The sequence below is a fragment of the Sinocyclocheilus anshuiensis genome, unplaced genomic scaffold (genome assembly GCF_001515605.1).
Source record: "Sinocyclocheilus anshuiensis isolate Anshui unplaced genomic scaffold, SAMN03320099.WGS_v1.1 scaffold1079, whole genome shotgun sequence".
Lineage (NCBI taxonomy): Eukaryota > Metazoa > Chordata > Actinopteri > Cypriniformes > Cyprinidae > Sinocyclocheilus > Sinocyclocheilus anshuiensis.
The window spans coordinates 2,294,951-2,301,167 of record NW_015548207.1 but is presented as its reverse complement, the minus strand read 5'-3'; the positions used below and the strand labels follow the sequence as shown (position 1 = coordinate 2,301,167).

Here is a 6,217-nt window from a genome sequence, read left to right as displayed (position 1 = left end):
CGGTTCCGCGCATCGCCTCGATGTTGGCATAACTCGTATGCTAGAATCGATGAATGTATAAGAAAGATAACGCTCAAAACTCACCATACGCAGAGCAGGAGGATTGGGAAGGCTCAGCCTTAACTTCTTCGCCGTCCTCAGACATATCCTGCTCTTATCGGGCCAAACCCAGCAGAGCACCGGCCCCCGGATCAAACGATGTTAAAGAAATAACATCATCCTCCAGCAGCTTACTCTCGTCCACAGCCGACGAGCGCGAGGGGGAAAAAAAACCTTTTTAAACTCATCAGCCGGATCCACCTGTGATCCCCACGAGCCCATCCTCCTCCGTGCCTCAGCAGCGGTGGGTCCTGAGCCGCGGGAAGCAGATGGCTGCCCCCCTTTCCTCGAAAAGAGAGACAAACGAGAGTGGAGCTTTTCATTAAAATACGCTCGCAATGAACGCGGATTGCCCCCTCAAGGACATCGCGTGCGTGCTCTTTGCCCAAACAAACAACGCAGAGATCGTGTGTGTCATCAGGTGTCAAATAACGATGACACGGATGCACACACCCTCTAAACGCTTTGCTAATGCTCGCCATAATGATAGGAATAGAGATCGCTCTTACCACGGAAATGCACGCTTCAAACACAACAGTCAGTGAAGACGAAGAAGAGGATGATGTGTTCTCCCGGCGCCTATTTATACTATAGTCGCACCGGTAGTGACGTCATGGTGTTTTTTCAATGTATGCTTCAGACACGGGTCACGATGAGGCGTTCCCCATAGCGACCCCTAGAGGACGCAGTTTGAAGTTCCCTTGAAAGGGAACGCGTCTGTCTCTGACTCTGCGCCAGCCAGCGAATGCAGATTCGAATTTTAGCAGCTGAGCACTGAACGAACTGAACGATTTAATCATGCTGGTGTGATTGTATCAAATATAGAAAATATTATTCTGCTATTTAGGAAGCAAAAACCTCACTTTGAATTGGCATGACGCCTCTCTCTCTCTATATATATATATATATATATATACCCATATATACACACACATGACATGTCCATTTTTTTAAAATCTCATTCTCATTGCTTAAATGGAAAAATGGAGTGTGGGGCTCGTACAGACCTCTACTTCCAGAGGTACCTCCAATTTAATGTAATTTAATTCCATTTAATTTATTTAATTATTTAGTATTCAGTATCACTAAATTTTACTAGAATATCAACAGCAAGGCATCTATTTGGTCATATTTATTTCTTGTATTTGTGTTCATGACAGCAAAAGGGTTTGAGCCCCAGGCCTTTAAGAATCAGCATCTCATGGCCTCTGGACCCCTGGCTAAATTTAGTGAAGCCGCTGTTGAACTTCCTCAGGAAGGCGGGAGGACACCACTACATGTGGCCTGCCAAAGAGACAGCGAATATGCAGTAAGAATACAACATAAACACTGAAAAAACATGATACTCCTTGGAAAAAAAATGTATGTATGTATTGTAATATTATGTAGGTGTGTGAGTGTATATATATATATATATATATATATATATATATATAATTTTTACATAATTTTATAGGTTTTAATTTGCATATCAAATTGTATTATTACCATATAATTATTAATTGGAATGGAAACATATAATAATAACAGTACTTTATTTAATTTAATTTGATTAATTAATATTAGTAATATTTTTTAAATACACTGTCTAATTAAAAACTACAAGATTATTAGATGAAGTAATATTTAAAAATTAAAATTCCTAAAGAAATGCATAAAATGTACTTTTCAATGGAGGATTCAATTAAATGAATTGGAATTTATTTGTGAATAATAATAATAATAAGAAGCCTAATTTTTCTTTCAGGATGCTAGAGATGTGGTGGCACTTCTCCTTTCTCACAACGCAAACCCCAACAATGTGTGGAGTGGCCATTCACCCCTGTCTCTGACCATTGCGAGAGGCAACGACCTTGTATGTAATAATTTCTGACATCACTTATTCCGACTGAATCATTTGTAGTGCAGCTATTTGCAAGGAATCATCTTTTATGGCATAATTAAATACTGTCTGTTCAAAGACACAGAATGAATGTGGAATAATAAGTCATTACTGAAGGATGAGGGTGAGAACGCTATGGCATTGCGTTGATGTTCCGTGTATATTAACGCTGTTTTCCCAGGCTGTGGATGAACTGCTAGCTGGAGGGGCTGATCCTAATCTTCCTCTCACTCGTCATGTGGGCAGTGCTCTCTGTGCCCTTGTTGCCAACATCAGCTACGACCGTGGGCCACATCCACGCAACCAAGTCAAGCTGGTGATCTTCTTCAACTAATTATCCTATGTAGTCTCACGGGGAAATACGTGACTGTGCATACATGAAATATGTTTCTGCATAGTGGTTCTGTAGTTGCACTATGCATTACAAAATAAAAGTTGAAATATTAATTTAGGTTAGGAAAAATTCACTCATGTTTGTTGATTTAGCAGAAACATTTATAATAGATTAATTAAATGTACTTTACAACAACAACAAAAATTTGATTTCATATATTCAATAATAATAATAATAATAATATATTTTTGTGGAATATATTATGCAATAACTGAATAATCTACTTAATTTATTATTACATAAATAGAATTAATTAGAAAATAATATTTTATTGTAAAAATACATTTCATGAAATAAATAAGTAGATTTAAAGGGTTAGTTCTCCCAAAAATGAAAATTAGCCTATAAATTACTCACCCTCAAGTCATCCTAGGTGTATATGACTTTCTTCTTTCAGACGAATCCAGTCGGAGTTATATTAAAAACGGTCTTTGATCTTTCAAGCTGTTTAATGCCACTCAGCTGGTGTCGCATGCATCCGTCCAAAAGAAGTTAAATAAAAAGGGCCCATCCATTAAAAAAAGTGTCTCACACAGCTCCGGGGGGTGAACAAAGGCCTTCTGCAGCGAATCGATGCGTTTTTGTAAGAAAAATATCCATATTCAAAACGTAATAATCACTTTAATTTAGCTTGCGCTCACTGTTGTACACTGGAAGCAGTTCCAGGCGGATGACGTATGAAGTCAATGCTGCGCATGCGCCGCTCAGAAGTGACGAACGTGGAAGCGCAGGGGAGAGATCAAAACAACGGTCACTTATTAGAAGTACAAAACGAGGATTTGTAAAGAAGAATGTCGGAGGATTTCGATATAAGCCAAGAGGAAACTGGTTTTCCTTTGCTAAAGTAAGGAAACTTTGCTTCCTTTGCTCCTGTTAACAAACGTTGGTTTTCACGAGTCTCACCGGCACATTCACAGCACTGACCTCATACGTCATTCCCCCGGAACTGCTTCCAGTGTACAACAGTGAGCGCAAGCTACATTAAAGTGATTATTACGTTTTGAATATGGATATTTTTCTTACAAAAATGCATCGATTCGCTACAGGAGGCCTTTGTTCACGCCCCGGAGCCGTGTGAGACACTTTTTTTAATGGATGGGTGCATTTTATTTAACTGCTTTTGGACGGATGCATGCAACACCCGCTGAGTGGCATTAAACAGCTTGAAAGATCAAAGACAATTTTTAATATAACTCCGACTGGATTCGTCTGAAAGAAGAAAGTCATATACACCTAGGATGACTTGAGGGTGAGTAATTTATGGGCTAACTTTAATATTTGGGTGAACTAACCCTTTAATAGAACGTTATTTGGAGATATTCATGACTTTTTACGCTTATTAAAGCATCATCTGTATTTGACTAAATAAAAGTCAATTTAAGTGTCACTTAGCAGACCTTTTAACCTGGAAACTGGAAATGGTGTCAGAAATTAAACAGCTTGGGGCAAAAATGGCACCAAAAGTGACAAAAATGTTAATGAAATTCAAAATAACAGACTAAAATTGCCCTTTAAGGAATTACTTTTTTGGTATTTGTAACACTGAATTGTACTGATAATTAAAATCAAGGATGAGGAATATTTATTTTAATTAATTGATTGAATTTGACATAAAATGGTCACACCCTATATTTTAATATGGTTAGAATAAATATTTAAATAATGAAAAAAAAACCACTGATTTGGTTTTATTTGATCTCCTTTAAAGAAAAAATAATAAAACGGTTATTTCTGACACTGATAGGCATGTTTTGCATTTAATGTTTCACAGAAAATATATGCCTATTCATGTTTTTCCACACAAGATCAGGTTGAATCAACAGTCGACTCCGGTTCAGGAACAATTTAGCACCTCAGAAGCTAGTCTATCAAGTAAATAGAGAAAAAATAATTTAGTTATTTCTAATCACTGTGCTCTCTTTGTTTCTGTTTCACTTGGTTAAGCTGGAGAAGTTGATCAAAGCGGGCGCTGACATCCTCATGCCTGTTGTGGTGGGCGAGGGCCACAGGTGCGCTGTGGGAACAGTCGTGGATTATGCGCACTGCACATTCCAACAGGTGCAGCTTTTCATCGCCAGTTCATCCCGTGTTCCAGATCATCTGAAATCTCATTTATCACCTCAACCAATTATGATCTGCTCACCAGACCGGTTCTGCTTTCCCTCCAGAACCAGCGCATGGCCCACACCCCGTACCATGCTCTCAACAAGCATGAGAGACAAGCCTATAACACCCGCTGGCAGTTGCTAGGCCTCATGGGAGATCTGCTGAGACAGGCAGTGATAAGAAAGGAGAAGGAACGGAGCTAAGATGTACTCAGTGAGACTGGCTGATCGTTTCTATAAATGCGCAGCACTTCATGGATTTTGTCTCACTGCTTTCAGGGTCTGTGCATCTGTTCTAAGGAGTTTGTGTCCTATCGATTGAAATCACAGGTTGCTAATTTGTGTGTTTGTCTGTTGTTTGAGGTGTCAGTCCCACAGAGACGTTTGTATCTACCGGATCAGGATTATTATTATTATTAGTAGTAGTACTAGTATTTATAATAATTAGATTAATTAAATGTAAAATGAATAAAATATTTTAGAAACATCAACCTAAATTATTTATAATTAATTGATTTTCTGGGCAATTTTTTATACGTTTATTATAAATATACTTATTCTATTTTTTGACGGATTTTTCTAAATGTTCTTAATGAACATACATTAAATTATTCTATATATTCTAAATAAAATATATATGTATAATGCAATATGCATTCTTGTTGGTTGATTTAACAAAATGCTATAATTGTATGTAGTTTAGAATAATTAATAATAAGTAATACAGATAATTAATCATTTTTAATTAAGAATTAATAATATAATTATTAATTATTCTGAAGATATGAATGGACATGCATTAAAATATTCTTTATATTCTGAATAATAAAAATAATATATATGCCTAATATGCATTCTTATTGGTTGATTTAATAATGTTATAAAAATGTGTAATTTTTAATAATAATAAAAATACATAATAACAGTAATAATAATCATTTTCTAAATTATTTTAATTACTATGCATTATTCTAAATATATTAAGGAACATATAAAAATATTTTTATATATTCTAAATAAAAATATTTAATTTAAAATAATTAATAATATTTTAAAATCTATAATACATTTAATAATTGAAATAATAATAATTATTATTATTATATTTTGTGAAAATATATTTAATAAAATAAAGAGATTTAATAGAACATTATTTGGAGACATGCTCGACTTTTTATGCCTATTACAGCGTCATCTGTATTTGACGAAGCAAAACTCACTTTAAGTGTCACTCAGTTAACAAATCACAGGTTGCTAATTTGTGTGCTTGTGTGTTGTTTGAGGTGTCAGTCCCACAGAGAAGCTTCTATGTACCGGATCAGGAACGACACCAAGTCTGCTGAGCTCTCCTGAGGAGAACAACAGGACTTCCTTTAATAAACGCATCAGTCAGAGAGTGCAGAGGTACTTCATTATTACACACTGTTGCAAACCAAAGTGTCTGTGGTTTTGATTTCAGAAAGCAACACTTCAAATACTGCTATGAGTGCGGCTGTTCGGTGGGTGTGCAGCTGTCGGCCTGTAGCCGCTGTCGTGAGGTCTTTTACTGTAGCAAGACCTGCAAAACCAAAGCGTGGGACGAGCGCCACAGAGACGAGTGTGTCCATGTGCCAGGTTGGTACTAGGTCTCAATCGACTTTTAAACAAACCGTGGTCTTGTTTTCCAGTATAAAACACACTTAAAGCAAGAATAAATTTGTTACTAAATTTATTTATGATAATAGTTAAAAAAAAAAA

General features: G+C 36.2%; 1 pseudogene; it reads left to right on the top strand.

Moving 5' to 3' along the window:
- The window catches only part of LOC107653544 (ankyrin repeat and MYND domain-containing protein 1-like), a 25,764-nt pseudogene that overhangs the window by 17,451 nt on the left and 2,096 nt on the right, over window positions 1–6,217 (top strand).